Source organism: Aythya ferina (assembly GCF_964211825.1).
Source record: "Aythya ferina genome assembly, chromosome: 3".
NCBI classification, from domain to species: domain Eukaryota; kingdom Metazoa; phylum Chordata; class Aves; order Anseriformes; family Anatidae; genus Aythya; species Aythya ferina.
The window spans coordinates 2,462,387-2,486,272 of NC_140298.1; the positions used below are offsets into that span (position 1 = coordinate 2,462,387).

The window sequence follows — 23,886 nt, forward strand, 5'->3', positions numbered from 1 at the left end:
CAAGACCAGACAAGCTGTATTCAGATGGTAAGGAGGGGGATGTTTAGGTTTAGAAAATTAGGGTAAATTGGGCAAAAACTGAATTTTACAGTGATTTTTTTTTTACAGTCTAACACTAGTGTTTTGTTTCACAAAACTGAAAGTTCCCTACAGGTTTTAGTACTGCATTTAGAAAGAAATAACACTCTAAATTTATTATATCTGACAATTGAAGAATATCTAGCAAAAGAAGTAAAAATATTCCAAATTTTTCTTATGACCAGCATGCATTGTATTACAGTGACTGTTTGGATCAAGGGATCACGTATATTCTTGACATCTTTTCCCTTCATATTCTGTGGAAACCATGAAGAGGTAGAAACAACTTTTTTTTTTCCCTGTAAATTGTGTAATAATGTGCAAGTTGAATCCTGCACCTTCATGATGTTTGGAGGCTGGACTTCACAACTTAAAAATTCTTTCAACATTGTTTTTTATTTATATAGTGATAAACATAGGTGTTCATAAGTAGCATAAATTGATATGAATCAGTAGAAAATATTATATATAGAAATTATATGGCTGTCAGAATGGGTTGGGAAAAAAAGAGAAGATTATTGAAGGAGTATGAAGTTTTTCAAAATGGGATATTATTTATATCTGAAAAACACCTTCCAGAGTCCAAGGCTTTTGACCCAGTAACCATCACTTTTTTCACTGGAATAACATTCCTATTACTTAAAACACAAAATGTGTCTCTCCATCTTGTAGCACCTGCTGTGCCCAAGGAAAAAGTAATGTCCTATGTTATCAAAATTGCTTTCTTCTATTTTAGTAAATGTAGTAGAGAAAATGAATTCTGTAGTCCTGTTTGATAGTATGTACTTACTGGGCAAATGATGCTTTCTGAATATAGGTGGGTGCCTGAGAAAACACAGCTGCAGAACTGGAGTCTAAACATATCGTTTTGTATTTATTGTTGACTACATAAGGTGTGTGCCACAATATGTTTATGCTTCGCATTGCCAACCATGCAAAGGGGCTGTTGCAGCTGTGTACATCCACATCCAGACATTATCATATGCACATTACCTAAAACTTTGCCTGTGTCATCAGGCAAACAGCAGTAAAGATAGAAAAGAGGATTCCTCATTGGATCCATGTTTTCAGTGTCCTCTTGCTGTTCTTTTTGCAAGTAAGAGCAGCATGGCTGTGGGGGTGTTGCAGTATTGTGGGGAGGTCAAAGAAAATGATTGATCTTAGAGGAATGCCTTCTTCATAAAGTTCTGTTCTCTCATAGCTGAAACATAGGTTGTTAATCTTTCCTCTTTGGTAAATAAGGGAGCATGGTAATGTATCTTAGTGTGAGAGCAGGTTTTTTTGTGTGTCTGTAGTGTCTCTCATTCTAGTTCTGTGCATTAGACTAGTTCGGGTGTGTGCCAACATAATCTTCTGTGGCCATCTTCTCTTCTGATGTGACTCCTTCTTCAAAATGTTGTGGGCAGTCATCTTCTGGGTGGCTGCTCTGTGTGTGGTTTCCCCATTATATTAGTAGTAAAGCCAACTGTCAGTTGTGAATCTTCGTGCCCCCCCGGCCCGCTTCCCCAGCTTTGATTGGCAAATCTTCCTCTCTTTCATAATTAGTGATTGAATAGGGTTTGCTGGAAGGAGTGAGAGAGTAGATCTGCAGTGTTTTGAAAATTGGACTTGATGTGTATGATGCTAAAATCAATTTTGTCAAAGCTATTGATGAATAAAACTTTAGTGATTTTTTTCCTTTTTTGATTAAACTTAACTCTTCCTGTACAAGCTTATTACTCATCTTACATATATCTCAAGTATAATAGCTGTAACTGTTAAGACAATAATTAAACTTCAAAGCTGTATTATTGAAGGCTCAGCAAGAACACCCCAAAGCAAAAGAATTTGCAGTTAAGACTATACAAATCCATCCTTAACTAGTCCACAGTGAGTAGGGATTATGTAGCACAGTAATAGCATTTGCTGTAAAGAGGATACCTGCAAAATCTAGACAACGGACTGTGCAGAGTACAGAATCTGGCTGAATGTTCCAGGATTATGATTTGGGGATTTTCTTTATTTCTTTTAATAGACATGGCTTTGCCTTAAAGGGTGTAGCTGAAATTCACTTTAGATAAGCAGGACTCTTCGGTCCAGAATTTTGCCTTGACAGTCATCTGTAAAAAATGTTAGCTGATGTTTCATTCCAAAATAATGAACAAAAGACTCGATTCTGCTGTTGGATCTGGGTTTATGAATCATCAAAAAGTGCATTAACCTATGCGTGTGGGTGGCTAACCGCAGCGTGTGCCCCGAGCTGTTGCGCCATCAGGACTGTAGAGTCGTCCAGGAGGGTGGACAGCTTTGTGCGTCTTCCCTGTCTGTGCTGAGATATGGTCCAAGAGGGAGGTGGATTGACCAAAACTGGGGAGACCATAGACCTCCGTGCTAGTTAGTCATACCCTGCTGTCCGAGATGGGCATCTCTGGAGCACATTGCTTGGGTGTAACTCATTGCATGAGCCTGATGGAATAAATATGGCATCTAAACATCTCCAAGTATGCAGTCAGGAGAGAGGGGGGCTGGTCATTTAAAACATCTCTCTACTTGCTTAGATACTTGGGCAGAAACTCAAAAGATGTCTAAACTTGTCTGGAAGACTTCTTTGTGTCCTTAAAGCAGGAATTACAGATTCTCTTTTTGATGCAATGACCTGTTTCACCGCAGATATTCACCTTCTTTTCTTTCCTTGTTGCTCAGTTTTTTTTCCCTATATATATATTTTTTTCCCTTCTTTGTTCTTTCTCCCACTTCTAGGAGGAATTGTGGAATAGCATAGTACAATTTAAACATATATATATATATTTTTTTTTTGGAACAACCAGTGTTTTCCATGCATACTCAGCTGCCAGCTTTTCATACAAAGGAAAGCTTGAAGGAAGAAGCTCTACTGAGCGGAGGTACAAAAAGAAGTCATTCTTCAGATGGTGCGTAGTTAAGCTGGAGCTCCTTGCCTCAGTTATTATGGATGCTGCAGCTCAAGGGTGTGCAGGACGGGTTGGTGACAAATAGATTTGTTAGGGATGCTAAATGTATAGGAACATATGTTTCAGGGAGTTCATGAGCCACAAACTGTTGGAGCCTGGAAGAGCTTTTGGGAAAGTATCCCTGTGCTTACCTTGTTCTGGCACCTTCTTTTAGTTATTGCCATGGGAATTGGATGGATCTTTGGTCTGATGCCATTATGGCCATTTATACTGGAGGGGAGGCCTGGCCCAGAAGAGTTTTCTGTGTGTGTAGATTCCTTGGAAATACCATCATGGATTTTATTGCCTCTCAGAAGCAGTGAGAGCAGAGTGGGAGATTCAGCATGTTAGTACTTCATTAATAACTTATCAAAAACTTCCTCCATCTTATCTCGTCATTGTTCTCCCATATTTTGTGTCACAAACGGACGCGGTGCTCTGTGGGTATCAGACCCGGTGGAGCATTACCTGTGCTCACTGCAGAGGCTGAGCTGGGGAGCGGGTGCGAGCAGTGGAAGTGCTGCTTCCCACGGGAGGGCAAAGCTTGTCCAGGGCAAGGCTGGCTGCGCTCTGGGCAGTGGGAAAAAGGGAAATGGGAGTACAGTTAGTGCCATTTTTGGGGGCTGTCCCTGCAGACTGATTTCACAGTAGCTGAACTGCGTCAGAAGTGCGAAAGAGGAGAATAAACCGATCATGGGATAGGAATAAGTGTCCCCCTTTTGCCTCCTTACCTGTTCCCAGTGGCTTCAGTGAGGGAGCTCAGAGGCTGGCCCTAAGCATTCGGCAAGGAGGCAAAGAAAAAGCAGAGAGGAACCCATCACTGCCTGCTGGTAGGGAAGCTGAACGAGGGCTTCTTAAACCCTCTGCCCTGTGCTTTGTTTGTGAGATGCCACATTCAAAGGATGTTTCCAGCTCTGTGTCTTTCCATCTGGGTTGTTCCTGTCTTTCTGCAGATCCCCCCTGAAGAATGCACGGACATTATTGGGGTTCTGGGAAGTTCAGTGGTTTGCTTTCACTGAAAAGCTGCTCCCCTCCCTCCCTGGAGCAGCTGAGCTCCTGTGGGGGGAGGCTTCTTTCCTCACCCACCGAGATGAGTTGATGTCTGTAGGCTGCAGATACTCCCTAGGCTGATGTTGCGTGCTGCCACAGCAGCAGCCGTGGCTTTTCTCTGCTGCAACAAGTGTTGCCTCTTGACGCTGCCTCCCCTGAGGGATCATTAGCAGGGTGGAGGCTATTTTCTTTCCTAGAAACAGGAAGAAAAGAAGAGGATGAGATGGGAGGCCTGAAACAATCTAGAATTAGATTACACTGTGAACTCAATGACATCAGCTCCCTTCAGTCTTCCCACCCATTTGCTCTCACAGCATTTCTATTTAGGCTGAGCAGGATCTGACGATACCTATAATGTTGTGCTAATTCCTTGGTGGTTAATTGGGTCCAAAGCAGAGGCCCAGAGCTGCCAGCCCCACTCCCTGTACTGTGGAGCCCATAGTTTAATTAAGTGCATGTTGCACTGCACAGGCAACTGGATCTAACAGGCCCAAAAGCACTGGACTGCAGAGAACTTCAACTGTTGTCAAGGGACAGAATCACCTTGAAATCTAGTAAATTAAAACCAAACCTAAAAGTAGTAATAAGGTTTGCAGCTTCTGTTGTAAGAGATCTGTCTCTCGCTTGCCCCCCTTCCCTCCTTTGTGCCTAGCTACCCACAAAGCTGTTAGGTTCACAGAATACATTCACCTTTACTGTAACTGAAGGTCAGTGCTTGTTATTATTATTATTTTTTTTGTTAAAGACTGACCAAAGAAAAGTAAAAGTAAAACGGCTCCTGTGGAATGAAGAAAACTAACTCTGTGCTTTATGGCTACAATCACTTCTGAGAAGGACGTGCTTTTGTTGGTTAGGATTGACCTGGCCTCTGCCTAAATGGGAGTCTTGTGCTTTGAGAGGGGAGGACTGCAACTGTGTGCCATGAGACCAGGGGGCAAGTGGCACCAGCCAGTGCTAACTGCAGAGCGCTCAATCCTATTGAATTTAGGGAGTGAATCTGTCCACACATTGCCAGCTGGCCAGGTCCTAACATCTCTTGCATCCAGGCCCCTGCAGAAATAAGAATGTGGAATCAAAGAACATGATGAGTGGGACTCCTCTTCTCTTCTCTTCTCTTCTCTTCTCTTCTCTTCTCTTCTCTTCTCTTCTCTTCTCTTCTCTTCTCTTCTCTTCTCTTCTCTTCTCTTCTCTTCTCTTCTCTTCTCTTCTCTTCTCTTCTCTTCTCTTCTCTTCTCTTCTCTTCTCTTCTCTTCTCTTCTCTTCTCTTCTCTTCTCTTCTCTTCTCTTCTCTTCTCTTCTCTTCTCTTCTCTTCTCTTCTCTTCTCTTCTCTCTCTTTTCTCTCATAAAATACTTTAGTACACAAATAACTATTTGCTATTACTATTAATTATTTAATCCTTTTATTGCTAGCTCGTTTCTGCCACAGTTATTCCTCACATTTTGTGTATATGTGGCCTGTGGGACTATGCCACTCGGTCATGCATGATGTGATACATTTTTGGCACTAGAAAAGGTCAGAATAAATAAAATAACAAATTTCCCTTTGAATAAAAATGTTTTTTTAAAAAGATAACCAGGCAAAAGTAGAGGAAAAAAAAGTGGAAGGCCAGTGTTTCTAAGTCTTGACAGGCGTGAAATATTTTCCGAGGAAGGGGAAGGAAGGGCTAAGAAACTCTTTGGTTTCTTTCAAACTGTTCCATCAGAATCTCGGTGCCAGCTGGAGACAGCGTGGATCCCCACGTGCAGGAACCTGGGATTTGCTTGGAGGGAGGGAATTGTAGGTCACAGTTTAATCTGATCACAGATGCAAACCAACACAGGTGCTGTTGATTCCCCAGAGGGGCTGGAATAAATTCAGTGTCACTGCATAAACCACAGTGTTGTGAAGCTGGCACTTACCTTTCTGACCTTGCAGACAACATCTGCTTACTCAGGCTTTGTGTCTCGCTCCTAAAATTACTCTTGCCACAAGCCACGTTTCCTGCCTTTCAGAGAGCGCTCCGTGCCTCTGCATGCACAGCGGTGCCTTTAGATGGCTTTTGTGCTATGCAAATTGCCTTCTCACTGGGATGGTTCACTCCGAGGATTTAACCTGTGGACCCGTGCCAGAACTTCTGATCTCCGAAGACATGGATTCTGGACTGAGGATTTGAATATGGATTTTGCTTCCTACCAGTGTAATACAATAAAAGAAACCTTTGGTTAAGAAAGCCTACAATTTGTGGGATGGAGATCGGTTCCAGATCCCTGTTCTTTTCCAAAGTTTGTGGCCAGCCTAAGCTCTGTGTGGAAGAAATGGGTAAAACTGATGAGGAAACAGCCAGGAGATTGTAGTTACCATTTTTGAACTTCCGGTCTGAATACTAATAATGAATAAACAGTGCCAGATGACTCTGGTTGTATCGGAATTAAGTTCTTAGGCATCCATTTTCCACTCAGAGAACTGTGGAGGTGATGTTTTCTGGCAGAGTGCAGATATGATTTGCTGGTTATTTTTCTGAGAAACCCTTGCAAATAAATTCACTGGTAGTTGTGATATCCCACTGTACATCTTCCTGATTCGGTTTATCCAGACTTCTGCTGTAGATTGGTGAGCACAAATTCACCTGGGATAAGATATGCTCAGGATAGAGCTATGAGGCATTCAGCATATCCACAGACGTACTGGAAGGCCCAGATGCTTTCCTCTGAGCCAGTACCTAGCTACGAAATTGTTCTCCAGATTGAAATTGTGATGATGATGACTGTGTCCTTCAGGTGAGATCTAAATCAAGGCTCAAATCATTTTTGGAGATGTAAAAACTCAAAGAACTTGGAAGATCTGTCAAATACATATATTCTGTAAGTTGTCTTCTACTTACCCAGATATCGTGTGCTCCTGACATTGGACATGCCTCATTCAGTTCCCGAGTGAATTGCTGGGCATTGCCATTGCATGCTGTCCTTCTCTGTGTTCCAGTTCAGTCTGGCCTCTGTGTCATCAGTGAAGAAAAGATTCCTTTCTCTATACTTTTCCATTCTTGTGTATAAATTAGTATGCATATTTTAAGTGCATATACTATAAAAACATGTAACAGATTGTAAATGATTTTGCAGTATGTTGAAATGAGTGGCTATTGTCATTAACAATGCCTATAATTTAGGTATGTCTCACAAATCCTTTATGAAGAGAAATCCATTGTTGAGTTAACCACCTCAGGCAAGAGCAATCGTCTTTTCCTTCATTTTTTTTCCCCTCCCAATCCAGTTGTAATGCACTGCCATGATCTGAAAGGGAGCGAGGTGTCCCATTGAACAGTTTAGCTTTCCTTCTTACACTTATCATCATACTATGATTTTGTGACAGAGCTATCAAGTTTTTGGTGGGTGGACATTTTGCAAAATATCTAATCATTACAATATTACAGCTATTCGTGTTAGAAACTCACAGATGCTTGTTTAGATGCTGAAGGCAATGCATTAGGAACTGATGGTGACTGATTATTATCCAATCAGTTCCTGATGCAGTATCTGCGACATCAAAAACTCTGCAGTGGCTTTGGTTACATCCGAAATTTTTCAATTGCAGTGTCTCCACTTAATGCCTTTTTTGTTAATTTTAATCTTCAAATGCTGAGGCTCAACAAGGCCAGTGTACTAGGAAGAAAAAAAAACAAAAACAAAACTGCTTAATTTCACTACTCATTTTTTTTTAGGGAAGACAGAACTAACTTTCCATGAGCACAACAATGGTTTATCTAAGAATTACTAAAAACAAATATTGCCAAGAAGACTTTAAATAACACTGATAGCAAGCCATATGCATCTACAAGTTTTTCTTTATTCAGAACCATTGTGCGATGGTTGAATAGCTCGAGAAAGCAAGTCAGCAAGTGTTCTGCCTCTCCAAAACCCAGGAAATGATGTAGACTCTCAGCAGGGTGAGTCCACAAATTCAGTAAGTGAAATTCATGAGAAACTCTAACCTTGTGCCAGTTTGTGTGCGCTTTTTGCATGCAGAATTTCAGCAACAAGAACTAGAGACTGGTGCTAGTATCATACTTCTCATATGTTTTCTGGATCTTGAACCAACACCACATATGAAAGGAAGAATTTAGTTTCAGCCCTGAGTCTTGATAGCTGGCCTGTATATTTGCATTGGGTGTGTATGAGCCAGATGTGTCTGCCCATCTGCTGTTGACCTTACTGTACTGAGAGAAAATAACACACAACATAAGCAGAATATGGTCATCACAGCCCTCAGACATCAAGATTTCTGCTTCCATCCACTGTGTTTGAAAAAGTGCAGTCAAAGATTCTGGAGGCAGTTGTGTTTTGTATTTCTGTACAGGCCTAAACCGTAACAAAGTAATCTAATTATTAGTAATTTGGGAATAATCTAATTATTGCTTCTATGGCACAAATGCCATGCAATCTATTAGATCTGTCTGTGAAAATATTCTGCAATCTGTGTCCCACAGTGATCTGGATGCTTTTGTTAAATTGGACTTGGAGTGTGGAAGAAAAATAATTTTCAGTGTACAGAGCAGTGAAAGGTGGTTGGAAATTGCTAACAGTGAATACGGGAATTTAGAGAACATTTTCCAGGGAAAAACAAACCACGTCAGTAACATCTGTTGACTAATGAGAGTGATAACTAACTCTGCATAAACACAATGAACAAACTCTACACTTCTACATCAGAGGTACTTCTGTTAGCAGTTACTGAGATAGAAAAATCATCACTTCACCAGGGCTGTTTTAGACAGCTCACTTTTATCTCAGAATGATTTTCTTCTAAAGTTTTCAAGGCAAAAAAGAAGTTGTCTCACACCTGTTTTGCTCAGCACCAACTTCTGTATATCAGAGTGAAACATCCTTTATCAGGATCCTTTGATCCTTAGCGTAACATGAACAGATTTTGGCAGACTACAGATGCTCCTTAGAATCACACATGTAAATAAAACCTAGGAAAAAAGTCTCTAAAGATCAGCCAACTGGAGCTCTCAGCCATTAAGATGTAGTGAAACGAATATAACTATTTTATGTGCACTGGCTCTGTATAAAATTCCTTCCTGCTGGGTATCCATAGGCTGATCTAAAGCCATCTAGCATTAATGGGAGTCTTGCATTGATTTCTTCATCTTTGAATGAGGCTGTAAGTGCTCAAGTTGCAAGCACTGCAAACATGGATAACAATATTATAATTATGGCTAAGGAGGTCACATATTTGTTTGACAGTTTAAGAGAAATATATGAGTGGCATTTGGTAGCAAGGAGGGTCTTAGCTTTCCACAATGCTAAATATGTGCTTCAGCATAACCAGATTTACACTTGATTACTTGATAGCTAACTAATGATCTTGGTAGCCACCCAGAGTCAGTGATCACCTTATCATGAAACTGTGGTGACTTCATAAATTGATGTGGCTGAACGAGAGACAGAAGATACTGTTTTAATTTGCTTATTTCTAATGCTATCTCTAGTTAAACTTCTGGTGTTAAGGCAAAGAGCTGAAGAAGAGTTACACAGAAGTAATTGTACATCTTATTTCCCAAACATTGTGTTAATCCATGTTACCATGAATATGGACACGGATCTGATAGCTGTGTTCTTGAAGTGGCAGGCCATCACAGGATCGGAGAATCATACAACATCTGAGTAGGAAGGGACCCACAACAATCATCGAGTCCAACTCCTGGGAACTCTTCATCATTTGTTCCTCTTCAGCACGTTAACTTAAACTTTAAAAAAGTTACCAGAATCCCGACTGGTTTGAGTTGGCACATTATTAAGGTCATAAACCCAGGAAAAAATGTTTGCAATTGTTTTGGGTAATGGAAAATTCAAGGTAGATGGTGGTTGTGGTGTAACACTAATCGCTGAACTTGTGACAAGACAGGGAGGAAGGGAAAGGTCTGGGCACAGAACCTTGTTTATCTTAAAAACCTCAGATGAGAAGGATTAAAATGCAGAAAAGCTACCATCTGCCCTGCCGTTTGGTGCTAGAGCAGTGTTTTCACAAGGTGTTTTTGCAAGTCAACTTTTCAGCGGTGTTGAAATGTGATGTGAAACCAGCAGAACGCGCTAACCCTGTTGGCACCACGATTGTGCTGCTGCTGCAGAGCCGGGGGGGCAGGAGGCATCGTGGCAAGCTCTGGAGCTCAGCGTGCTCGACTGGCGTGAGCCGCGGGGGGAATCCTGTGCGCATGGTTTGTTCGGGTGTTGTGCACTGCAGCGGTACGTCTTGGCTCTGTAATTTAGGTGCCATGCCGGTCTATTAATCCATTAGAGCAAAGAAATTGCTGTGTTTAGCATAATCCCAGGTACCACTGTGAGAGAATTATTAACTGCTCACAGTTGCCAGCTGAGATTAAGCCAATTCACAGCCATCCAGGTTAGGCCTGCAAGTGGATTCATGTCAGCTAAGTTTCTTCCCTGAATGCCTTACAGAAGAAAAAAATGGCAAAATTCCACAGACAGCAACTGGTGCTGTGAAGATCTGTCATTAAAACAGTTAGGGTCTCCTTGCATCTCCTTTGAGAGAAGTCCTATTAAGCAACGGCACTTGTTGAGTTAAGACCTGGTTTATTTGGTGATATTTGGCATGCCCCAAGTTGCATGTAAACTGATAAAGCATAACTCAAGCTTGTTCGTTCTGGTTCAGCCACTGCTTATTTGGCTTTTTTTTTTGTGTAACAGGGAATACAATAAAATGCAAATTCAACTCTAACTGCTGAGCAAAAAACCATTTATGTCAATCTTCTAAAAATGATGTGCGTGTTTCTTCAGCTCCTTGCACTTACCTCCTTTCATGCTCCTGTAACTCTACTGATCAGTGCTTTCAAGCCAGGGTAGCACCACTGTGCAGAGAACTACAACCAAATCCTGCTCTTGTGTTTGGGCAGTATGGAGCTGTGCCAGCGAATCTGAAGGACACGGTTAGTAACTGGAATCACAAATGTTTACAGATAAAATGCAGGAACTGCACACAAGAGCAGACAAGAATAGAAGAACAAGTTGGATGTACTGGAGACATCTGGTGAAGTTGTAAGAAGAAAAGTAATGTTGAGAGAAAAGCCATAAGCAAGTTTTCTGAAGGGTGAAGTATAAGCATGTTTCCTAGAGCTGATTGCCTACAGAAGATGATAAGCAAGATCATTCACTTTGTTTCATCACAGTTTGCTGCAACAGCAAAATACTGAAACAAGGAGAACCAACTGCTCCTTTTCCCTGCAGGTTGTACGGCAATGCTCTGCTCCCAGTATCTTAGTGAAGGCCACCATCGCCCTGCCCCAGACACGACTCCGCAGCCCGTGTTGCACTTTGCATTAGGTGGCTTCAGACCGGGCACAGCAGTCGTGTGTGCTTTGTGTCCTCTCCCTGAGGCTCTCCGGCAGCGCTCTTCTGCAGCAAGATGGAGAGACAGGGGCCTCAGGCTGTAGGGGGCCGCTGGTAGTTCCCGGTGAAGTCCTTGTCTTGCATGAGCCCTCCCAGGATGTGTCTTTGGAGCAGATGTTCTTGCAGGGTTGCGTTGCTTTCCTTACCTTGCGCAGTGAAACCGTGAGGCCCAAACAATACAGCCTGTACCATTGCTGCTGCAGAGATGTTGGTTTTGCTCTGGGAGAGATCCCACGCAAAGTGCAGCCTTGCAGCATGCTGGCAGGGGAGCAGTTCAGAAAATCCTCTGAAAAAACTGCCTGCTACTGGAACAAACTAGGGGCAGGCTTAGCAGGTGGTCCGATTATATTTGCTCTGCCAGTTCAACAGTATTTGCTGGACAAAAGAAGGCATCAGGTGATACAGAAAGTCCCAAACAAAGCTCCAGACGAATGCAGACATGACCAAACTTTCTCGTCTCTTGCATATCTGTGGTAGTGGAGGAAAACTTGTGGCTGAAGGAGTAGGCACAAGAGCCAGAGGGCATATCTCTGCTGTTGATTTTTGTATGGGTGGCTACAAAACACGACACAACTGAGAATTTGGTTTCTTTGTGTTTCTTCTGCGTTACATAAACTGTTTTCCATTGGTGACATAAGAGTTAAAACCACGGGGGCTAAATTCTTGTAACCCCTCTTCTTGCTCAGTCATTTGTGGCACGCCCATTGTTCTTGCTGCCACTCAGCGCACGCGGAATTGCAGCCTGGAGGAGGCACTGAAATCCTGCTCTGGAGGAGGCGCAGCGCAAATGGATGGATGCTACATAACGATTGCTTTGGTTTGAACTGTTCAGGCATCCAAATGTATGTTTGTAGGACTTTTGTGGAAAGAAAGGCCTCGTAGGAATAGGAAGAGACCATTTCTAAATAGGAATTCAGACGAGCGTTACGATGTGGTATAAATGGATACAGATGAACGTTACATACAGCAGGTCCCTGAGCAGGTTAGATGTCTTTCCAAGGGTAAACATACATGTTCCCTTTTTGCCTTTCCAACTGCTGGATGAGCAGGAAGGTGTTCTGAGTTCCTGAGAGACTGGGGCTACCTTTCACTTAATAATGGTGCATGAAAAGCTTATGGTAAAAGAATGATAATCTTGCTGTAAAGCATGTCATCCTGTAATGCAGAGAATACCTCACGCTGCAAATGCAATAAAGGGAGCACATTAATCCTACGCAGGCTACCTTACTTCTGGCACTTCCTGATTTTTTCATGGCTCGACTCTTCAACCTTCATGTTCTTCTGACATAGATTTTTTTTTTCTTATTGTTAACGTGGATGTCATAAGATTATGAAACGAGCGTAAGACCGATTAGAAGAGTTTAGAACTTCCAGGTGAAAGATCAAACAATCATACCTCAATATTTTTGATAGTGTAATTTGCAGTGAAAATGCCTAATGAAAAGTTCAGGCATAACGAAGGTTTCTCTACATTTAGGGTTGGATAAATAGGGTGGTGCTCCAGTTCTGCATGGTGCTAAAAGGAAGGAATCAGACACTTTGGAAAAAAAAAGCCAATAAATAATAATTGATAGTCACATGTCACTGTATGAAACCTGAGCAGCTCTACAGGAAAAGTGACCTGTAGTAGTGGTTGGCAGTCCTCATAGCATTGGCAGCCGCAGGGGAGGAGTTGTGTTACCAGTTCACACTGTGGCACATGCTCAACATTTTTTTAATGTATTTTTTTATAAAGGGATTTTTTTTTTTTTTTTTAGTGTGTAGTATCTAATTTTCCACTAGTCCAGTGTGATGATGGGTTCAAACTAGCTCTATATCCATAGTGCTGAATGACAAATATTTATGTCATGTTTAAAAATATTTGCTAATAGATGGGTGGATGGAAATAGGTGATTAGAATAAGGATGAAAAGCTTCTGGAGGAATCCTGATTCCACAGAGGATAATGAAAGAATTTGTGTTGATTTCGGTAGGGCACAGGTTTTATCCAGAAAATACGTAGTCCATTGGTGTTGGCATAACAACTCCAGTTTTATGATAAGATCTTGAAACTTGCAGAAGAAATTGCTTTTCTCTTTCATGTGCAATATTTTAGTTAATACGATGGCATCATTCTAAAAATAGAGGTGTGAAAGCATAGGTAATGCTGGCAACATAACGAGATAAGAAATATTTAGAATGATGGCAGCAACTCAAAATATACAAGATGAACCAAAAGAGCCTCTTAATCAGAAGAAAAATTCATATAAAAATAATCAAGGGAGTAAAATTCTAGATCAGCCTAGAGTTGATTCGAGACAGTTCTTGGAATGAAATTTTGATTTCGTTCTCAGGGTTGGATTTGCCAGCATAGCTTCTCTTTGATGCATTTCTTTATGAATCTAAATGGATGGGCAGGCTGCGTATTATTCATTAACAGCATTTTGAGCGATGTATGGCACCATACTGATATCTCTGCAGGGCTTGTGCTGGCTGAATAATTGAAGATGGATTTAAAATATTAGAGTGGAATAGCCAGATAAATTTTAAAAAATCATACAAGGTAACTGATGTTTTTGTTGCAAAGCATATTTTATAGCTTATTAAAACAGTCTCTGTCAGGATGCAGTAGACAAGAACTAGTTAGATTTAATAAAAGTAAGAATAATTTATAGGGGTCTGATGGGGAAAATGTGTTGGTTCCAATTGCAATCCTGCCTCCAGTCGCAGAACTAGTGTTTAAGGCTTGTGTTGAAACAATCATGGTATTGACATGAACGGGGCTTTGCCATTATTTGAGTTATTCTAGGATACCACCACAAGCTTTATTTGCAAATGCTGACATACCATTTGTACCTGCATGCGTAATTATCGGCTGTAATCATGGTAACTGCACATGCATGCCCTCATCGTTTGTCAGTTAACACTTGGTTGAGAAGAACAGATTAAACGCGCACCTTTATTTCGGTTTTGAGGTAAACAACAATCTAGACTAAAGGTGGTAACTCTGGTGGAGGAATAGAGGCTGGCTGAGAAGTGCAGGGAGCTGGAAAGTCGCACAGCAAGGCTGTTGTGCAGCGCTTGTCTGTTGTGAGCAGGGAGAAGAGAAGAGATGTAAAAGGAAGAATAAAAAAACGTGTGAGAATTGTTTTTGAAAAAAAAAAAAAAAAAAGCCATCCAGCTGATCTTTTTCAGCAAGAGGTGGAGCACAGCTGCTGGGTTTTGTGGAGTTTTGTGCTTAGAGCTGGAACCTCTGCTTTTCCCTGCCTTGATGTCATGCCTTTGCCTGCTCTTCTGCCTAAGCAGGATTTGCTCTCTCTGCCCTCCCTCTGGAACTGTGCCCCGGCACCTGAAAACGCCAGCATGTTCTCCCCTGCTGCCTTCCCCTGGAGCTAGTAGCAGAGCACCGAGGTCAGAGCAAGGCAAGGATGGCTAAAATTGCACACCCTCGCAGTTGCTGTCTGTGGAGTTCACCACCAGCACCTTTCTGAGAACGGGATGAAAGTAAGGCCGTGTGTAGGTATGGCATAAGATGAAAACTTCACGAATCAGATAATTCTAGGAACTCTTTAAGAGGGAAAAAAAAAAGTTCCTTTTGCCATTCATCAAGACCTGCATTCATAGATATTCTCGTGTCTGAAAAAGAAATGCTTCAGAGTGACTTCTTGCTACCACTGTGTTCGAAGCTTGATCTGCAGACCACTCATCAACCAAACTGCTCTTCAAAACATCATCATTTAAAAAAGGCTGAGCTCATCCAGTGCTGTGTGAACCAATCCCCCCATGAAACCTCCGTTGTGTTTCAGTCAGTTCAGTTTTAACAGTGCTTTTCCAACATCCAGTGGGTTCATATATGTAGTTTCTATGCTTCTGTTTTCAACCTTTGGCTCGTGAAAATTATTGAGATAAAAGCTCACAGTCAGCTACATGCTGTTTAGGCGATTTGGACTGAATTCAGCTCAACTCAGCAGAGGTGTGGAAGATGAAGAACTGAACACTTTATAATTACTGTGTCTGAAGATGCCAGATTGTAGAATCTCTACAGGTAATTGTGAGATTGCTATAAAGACATCACATTTGCCTGCAGAGATTTCCCAGTCTGCGACTTATATCCAGGGTGAAGAAGAGAGAGAAATATTTTCTTTCTACTGGTCGATGTCAGAGTTTAAAATGAATTTTCAATAAGTTCTTGAAGAAGAAGTTTTCAGGAGGACTAGATGAGTATTGTGGGTAATAATTAAAGTGTTGTTTGGTTCCGACATACTTTACACTCACAGTTTGTGTGGATCCCTGTCTTCCACAGGCTGCCTTGTGGATGCCTCACAATCTCCTTGGACTTAACATGGCTGCAGCTGAGAACACTGCCTTTCCTCTGCATTCCTGGGAACAAGTACATCTCCCTGCCCCTTGCTCTGCCACTTTTTGGGTCTCTTCTGCAGCAAACTTTAACTTTCCCCTCTCCTCCTTGACATACACTCTGGTGGTAACCGAATGTTTCTTTTCTGCAAATGTTTATCTTCTTTCCTTTCCTTTTTTTTTTTTTTTTTTTTTTCTTTTTCTTTTTTCCTAGTTGTTGGTGTTGGGAAAGAAAGGACAGAAAACGTTTTAGTCTCTAGTCATCACCACACCACCCCCTTGACTGCTGCAGTCACCTGGAGGTTCTTTGGTGCTAACCTTCTTTCCCCTTCAGCCAATGTAATTCTTGTCTGTTTTATGACTCTCCCACTTGTTAGGTCTTGTTGTGCGTTTTTAAATGTTAATTGGGCATTCTCTGAGGCCCAGATTATGAATAGACTTGTATTGTGTGGGTGCTGTATAAAACAAAAAATGCAAAAATACAAATCAGTGAGAGGAGATTAACTGTGGACTTTATAGCTTCTCACATTTGTGCTAATTCCAAACACTAAGCACACATACACAAAAAAAAACAAAAACAAAACAACAGAATAATATTAAAAAACAGACAAGAATTTGGATTTGAAGGCAAAGCAAGTTTAGCTGAGTGGCAGAGACGAATTTAGGCACATAAGTTATGCAGGACAAAAAAGCTTTGGGTATATTTTAGGTGTATTTTGGTGTAGTATTGGGCAAGCAGTCACCTTCTACAAGATAAGCCTGTAATAGGGAATGGCAGAGCATTCAGAGACACCCTGACCTGCCAAGAGCCTTCCAGCTGGGCTCCCCCATGGCTCCTCACAGGCTGAAAGCGGGGGTCCTGCCTTTTCCTTGTGTGTGTGCAGTGTTTTGTGAGCACACCTGGCAGCTGGAGATTGCTGCCCAGCCTCTGGGGAAGAGGTGAGGTGCCCGTCAGTCACATATGGCAGAAATTTCAGAGATTACAGTGACTTTATGGAATTTGCACCTCCTTGGGTAGTCGGTTCTGAGAGTTAAACCTGGGCAGCTGCAGAGGGGAGAAAGCAATCTGCATCCTCTGTGTGCAATTGCAATGATTTGAGGCAGCTCAAGCTACAAATTCAGTCCTTAAGATTGGACTTAGATACAGTGGAGTACTTAAGAACAGACAATTTACGTCAATGGATTACGATACCTCTGGATTGTAGGGAGAAAAAATATGCTAAAAAATTCGAGAGATGAAAAAATGTAAGCTATTTTAAGACTCTTTTTGTGAGCTGCAAAAGAGGCTATGAAAGCCTCAGGTTATTGTGCTTTGAATAATTTCCTCAGTTCTGGTGCAAAGCGTTCATTTTACGAGGTTTGTTTCTGCCAATGCTAAGTGATCCAAAGACTTGAAAGGATGAGGGAAGATCTTTGGTGTCTGTTGCTGTGAAAAATCCTTAATGTGCTTTATATGGAGACCAAAGACCACTATTTATTTCCTTTTGTCTTTTGGAAGTGAAAGGATGTTTTGTCCCAAATTCTTGAAAAATCCATGAATCAAAGCCTTCCTTTTGTCCTGCCTTTACAGTACAAACAAATGAAAACCAGCTTGTGTCCTTGCTAAGCAGATTATCAGGAGAGGTTGAAGAGGTTCTTCCTAGGGAACAGCTCCTTCTCGTAATCTGTTGTAATACCAGCGGAGCCCTAGCATGGTGGAAGTGAACACACACAGCCACATTTTCCCCTTGCCACACCCTTCAGTGTTGGCGAAAGCAGCGTGTGCTTTGTGTACAAGGACTAAAGTGGAGAAGATCCCAGTTTTGCTGCAGCTTTTGCATGTCGGTGCTCTGCTGGTCGGGCACACGCTGCCTTTCCTGGCTCTGCGTCTCTGCGCTCGGGTCCCCCTCTGCCCCGCATCGCCCCCCTGCAACCCAGCGGCAACCAGTTCTGGAGTGAGCGAGCAAATTAATTAATGAGAGGAGGATTCTCGTAAATAACAGAAGGAAGTCTTGGTTGTGTGGCCGTTACTGAGAGCTCTGCGCTGGGGTTTGACACCCCGTTAAAGCAAATAAAAAGGCAAAACCCAGCTGACAAAACCTGCAAAACATCCTTAAATTGCTCAGTCTCTTCTTAAAAATTAACCTCTATAGTCAGCCAAATTCCATTTCAAAGGGAATTGAGAAATTTGACTGAAAAGGTGTTTCAAGACAGAGACATTAGCTATCGCGCATCTCTGAGAAAATGACAGTGAACGGGGAGACCAAGCCGTGCCTGCCTTAGCGAGTGCTTTGATGCAAGAACACGGGCTCTGCATGCTGAGCCACTCGTGCGCACAGAGGTAACTTCTCTGAAACTTTCTGGTGCTCTGTGTAATTAATAATTGCAGTGTTTGCCATCAACTGACTTGAGCTCATTGCATCAGAAAAATCCTCCTCCAAGTGAGAAGGCGACAGAGCCGCATGCACCGAATGACGAGTGGCTACCGATGGGGTGGTTTTAGCATCGTTACTCTTCTTTGGTTTTGGTTTATGTTGTACAAAGCCTGCTTTCCTGTCCCTTTATCTCAGCCGTACCTGCGGTGGAGAGGAGGACAGAAACTTCCCCAGGGCTCATCTCGCAGGGCCTGCTATTTCCCGATGATCTACAACAATGGTTATTCGGTAACAGCTGGGCCGTGTCTTCCTCAGACAAAGCCACTGTGGGGCTGAAACCTCCCATTGCTGAAGCATAACCGTTGCCCTGGTAACGGTTAACTAGCACGTGTTTTATTGTTTCAGCCTGCTTTCCTAGGGTATTTGCAGGTGGTAGAAGATGCTTTCTTAAAGAGGGGTCATAACCTCATGAACTTTCAGATGTCGCAACAAATTGGGGGACAAAAACATTTTTTTTCTTTCAAATGGATTAAGTAAATCTTATTATATAGCCTTTACGAGACAGATGTAACTCACAGTTTGATTTTGAGCATTATATCCAGATGCTGATACAAGCATTTCTGCTGTCTTTTTTTTTTTTTTTTTTTTCAGAATGTGAGTTAAGATCATATTATGATAAGAAGATTTCAAATAAACGCAGTGAGAACATGCAAGCAGGAAGATTACCGTGACTTCTTTCATTTTGGGTTTATTTTTTCTTGTTTATATGCTTGTAGGTATTTCTTTTGAATTTGATATTTCAGTGATTTATCCTAAAAATGCACTTTGAATGGACCAGAAATCTCAGGTTGGTTTGCTAGATCTCAGGATGAATACATATTATCGGAGAGCATGCTGATGATGACAATGATGAAAAAAATCACTTGCCTGCTACTTTAATGTGGAAAGTGACAAAGTACACTTAAGATGCACACGTACATGCGGCATGCGTTTGTATATGTACCAGTCAGTAGGAAAGCAGAATTTTGTAAATAGGAATTACATCCTCATTTTTTCCTATACCAAAATTAAAAGTGCCTTTATGATGTACTTAGTGCATTCACCCCCAAAAATGTCCTGTGGTACACAGGAATGTTTCATGTTACAAAGTTGTTTGTTAAGAGCAGACAGTCCCAGGACAAAAGAATGACAAGAAGTAGCATGTGACATAGGATAAAAATGTGGTTAGATTTTAATCTATTCAGCAAAATCCATTCATAATCTAGTGGGATGAAGAGAGAGCTCCCTCTCCTGTCTGTTTCATAAAATTTATAGAAGCTATTTGCATGTTTACTTTGATTAAGGTGTAAATAAAAACAACGTTTAAATGACGTTCTGTGATGCTCCTAATAAAAGGCATGTCGTCTGAGTGAGCAGTGGTTAAACCCCGCTCTGCCCTTTCTAAGCCACCCTGGACTTGTTCGGTGGTGTTGGCAGCTTGAGGGCAGCTCTGAAGAAGGCACTGCGTGACAGCAGCAGGCCCGTGGTGTGCAGGATGCCTACCCAGGCATGGAACCGTGCTTCCCGAGCTCCTACAGAGACGGCCCCAATTTTAATGAAATTAGCTCTCAACCCAGTGGGCAGGCTCCTGCCCTCAGGATCATGGTTAATAATTATTTTTTTGCTTTATTTTTTGGTATCTGGAGAAAAAGGAAAGCATTCAGGGCCTTCATTCATGGAACTTATTTAATGTCACAGTTTGTAGATAGAGTTTTGTCAAAGGTGCAGAAGTGGAAGGTGTTCCTGGGCAGGCCCATCTGCCGCCTTTGTTGGGAAGCACATACCTCCCTGGTAGCCTGGATACGTAGCTGTGCCCCGGACAGATGTGGAGGTAGGGAGGACAGAGTTTCTGCTGCTCGCAGCAGAGCACTTCTTTATATATATGTATTTTTTGCAACTGATACTTAGCAGTGAAGAATTAGAGGCTACTGGTCATGTAATCATAAGAAAGTGAATAAATTGTTGCTATCTAGCTGAAAACAGCCCATCCTTTACTAAAGTGCAGGTGTGGATGGGGCTCTGTTTTCCAATACTGGTGGTGTCTGTGGCTCTTTATTAAAATGCTGATTTTTCAGTTTGTGACAGATGTACATGTATGCTGAAAAATTTGGGCATTCATGTATGAAGTAGTCAGTGCTACTCGGCTGCTAGCTTTTGTTTTATTTGTGGACTTAATCCAGCTTCCCTCCTGTGTCTGTCCATGAAAAATCTTTCCTCGTCCTCTCCCTGTTCCACATCACCTCTTGGCTACAGATAGGAGCTTGCATTTAGGTTGCTCTGTCTTTTGGTGGACACCTCGTGACAAGAATCACTTGTCACTGGCTTGTGTATATGTCCATGGGACTAAACTCAGAGGTGAATCTGGTGAGTAACCACAGAATCTTGGCCAATGTCATAATTTATTCCACATTCTCCTGAGGAGGGGAATTCCCCTCTTTTGGCAGGCGGCTCCCTGCCCTGACCCCTAGCGCTATGGCAAAGCCCCCCCTGGGACCTGCCTTGGGACAGGGAAAAGGGCTCCTGGGCCAGGGCTCCTTATGCCTCGGGATCAGAGAGCAGCTGGGCGCAGCCCGAGGGATCCCCCACCAGCTCCTGGAGAGCTGCTGCCGGGGGCTCTGTGCCCAGCGGTGCTGAGCCTGGGGCCAGAAGGAAAATTGCCTGTTCCCTGAGCCAGCTGTGTATGTCCTTGGGTTTGTGCTGAATAAGGGAATGGGAATCACAGCTTCTGCTGGGATACAGCGTACACATCCTGTAGCGCTGGGGGAGAAAACAGCTCTTTTTTTCGGTCTGTTTCACAAATATATTGTGTAAGGACTTCTTTCATCTGGGCTTATGGCTGAACAACATGAAAACTGGCAAAATAAATTTTTGGGTATGTAACGCTTCCTCTTGTGATTTCTACACGATCTGTTAGATGTTTGAACTGGGGAAGGGAATCTGATCCAAGTGAGGTCAGGTAGGGCAACAAGCAACAGGCTGTAGGCTCAGCCTATTCCCCCCTCCCTTTTTTAGGAGGGGGTTGCCTAAATAAGTTAGCACTTGAATTAATTAACTACATTTCAGGCCAGAATTTTTCCCTGGGAGTGGAGAATGAAAGAGATACCCTCTCTGCTCATTGCCTTACTCAAAGCAAGTTTTTGATGTCGATACCAGGTAAAAACACTCTGACACACAGACACAACATGCCTGGAGCTATATGCTTCAGGCACATCGCACTGGCTTTAGCTTAACCTTAAGGTCAATGTGATATTAATTAGTAAGTAATTACAGTGAGAGAATTTCTGACCACACAGTTGTTTTTTCATGCTGCAGGTTTGCTGTCAGCAGAGTAACCAAAATTACTGATGTCTGTGTAGTCGCACTGCTCGCCATGCCCACAACTGTTTCACTGTAAACCAGGAGCAGTTCCTCCTCCGTGCCCATGTGGTACCAAACTAGCTCTAAGTCTTTCATAAAACAGCTTAGAATCCAGACATAGCAGTGATGAATCCACATTGAATTAATTATATTCTCTAAACTTGAAAACTCAATGCACTCGTTTCATTTTTCACAGCCCTGAACAAGAAGCGAATGAGGCAATGACAGAGGCGCGAGTGTTGGCAGAGAAGAGGCTGCCTCTTGCTGTACAGTTACTTTCTCATTAATTCTAACTGCTGAAGAGCAGCTGCTAACTGTTGGTACCAGTTTATGACTAAAGCAATGTTCTTGTTTAACAAATTAATTGGCGTTATTTTGGGGAGAAAAAAGAATAATTACAGTGCTGTAGCGGTGATTAATAGCAGTGCCTGTCACGTATTCACTGTAACACTACATTTACCAGCAAGCCCCCCCCCGGCCCCAATGTTAAAAGTCCAGACTTACCAGCAAACATGGGGACGAGCTGTTAACCTTGTGTTTGCATTTCTCCAGACTTCAGGATTGCTTTCAGGTCTGCTCGCTAACATTTGTAGTCACTTCAGATACTTCTGTGCCGGGATAAATGCTGACTGACATGTGCTTGGAAATGACTTAAAAAGAAGCCTGGTAAATGCTGCTTTGTGCTCAGAGCTTTCTGCCTTTGCTCACGTTTTACCACAGTGACTTCGCTAAAGCGATCCTCAGACCGGGGCAGTAATCTAAGAGAAGAACTTTTCACTGACTGCAAAAGAAGGACAATGAAAAGGAAGGAGAAGAAGAAGAAGGAGAAGAAGAAGGAGAGTTTTCCCTTTGCTCTCTGGTCCCCTCTGAGGTCCCCGAAGCGCAGCGCTGACCCTAGCACGAGTCAGGCCTGCCGTGCTGCCGGCTGCTCCTAGGATGGCAGCTTCCCAGTTGCTTCTTAAATAGAAAAGCATACATCTGCTCCTCAAAAGTTTCGGAAGCATCAGAAAGATAGCAGAGAATTACATGCAAAAGACAAGTTTTCTATAGGAAACAGCCTGGCAGTCCACACTTTGTTATTCACTTGATAAGCAGAGTCTTTTTGACAGTCCTAACCTTCTAAACTATAGGTCCTGCTGAGCCCAGCATGAGTCAAACGCTGGGTACCATCTGTCAGAGCTTTGCTGTTTTTTTTTTTTCTGCTTTCCTCTTTTACTACAATCTGCTGAGAGGGGTGCGGAATAGAAGTTGCTTTTCTACACTTAACTGAGAAAGTAGAGAAATTCAATAAGGAGCATTAAAGAAATCCTGCTGTTCCCAAATAACTCTGTAGATGCTGGGCAGGAGAACAAATTATTCTGTGCTCTCTAAGATTTTAAAAACAGGTATATAACGTGCCTCAGGAAGTGGGAGAGAATCTGAAACCCAAAGCTGAAAAGATGATGCTGAAAAATGAAGTTACGTGAGCGGTGGTGTTAGCACAAGTACTGAAGTGATGCACAGTTCAGGGGTTTCAGCTGTTTCCCTAAAGAAACACTCTTAAAGGATATTCCAAATTTCCCGCTGATGGACATTTAATAAGAGGAGCTGGCTGAGAAGAAATGGCCCCCTGCTGCATTGTAAAAGAATTACCAAAGGGACGTTTTTATGTCTCATTAGTTTATATTCAGCCCTGAATTGGCACCTGTTCTGAATTCGGTCAAAGTTTGAAGACACAAATGAATGTTTCTTTAACATGTTGCTAACAATTCATCGAAACAGGGTTTTTGCAGGGTATTACAGTCACATGTGCACACGTGGAAATAGGAATGCAGCAAAAGAAATGTCCTGGCCTGGCAGCGCCGAGGACCGGGTAAGAAGCTGCTCTGCAAGCGTGATTACCATGTCTGCATGGTGTGGCCAGGTATTTACACCTCTTAGCTGCACAAATCGCTGTTTTAGAGTCAGTTCCCAGGAACCGCAGTGGCTGCTTATACCTGGGAGAAAGGAGTGCAAGGCTGTTTCATGCCATCAGTGTTAGGGCTGCCTGCCTGCTAGCCCATGTCTTTTAGAGCAGCCATGGGACTAAGGCTGCTCTATACGGGACAGAAACTCTTAAATGTCTCAGACAACGTGCCTAGATTTCCTCTCACAACATTATGTTGTTCTACCTCTACTGACTAGCATCGCATTGTTTCAATCTGTAGTTATTTAGCGGAAGAGATGCGCAGCTCACCTTAGCACAGATTGCAAAAGCTCTAATAGAGTTTTATTGTCCCCTTACCATTTCTTTAGTCCCAACAATTCGGTATTGTCATTTTGTACTGGGTCTGGCTGGAATGTTAACTTTCTCAGCAGCAGCCCAT

The 23,886-nt window shown here is 42.4% G+C and overlaps 1 long non-coding RNA gene across 2 annotated transcripts in view; it reads right to left on the bottom strand.

The window, feature by feature from the left end:
- Positions 1-461: 461 nt before the first annotated feature.
- Positions 462-23,886, bottom strand: part of LOC311434149 — a 33,867-nt gene continuing 10,442 nt past the window's right edge. Inside the window, exons 2-4 of one of the 2 annotated variants that reach the window (XR_014691290.1) lie at positions 7,506-7,713; positions 6,939-7,049; positions 462-4,269 (exon numbers count right to left, since the gene is read on the bottom strand). This is a non-coding gene — a long non-coding RNA (uncharacterized lncRNA). Of the gene's footprint in view, positions 4,270-6,938; positions 7,714-23,886 lie in introns of both variants that reach the window. The other variant, XR_014691291.1, reaches the window with a different exon arrangement.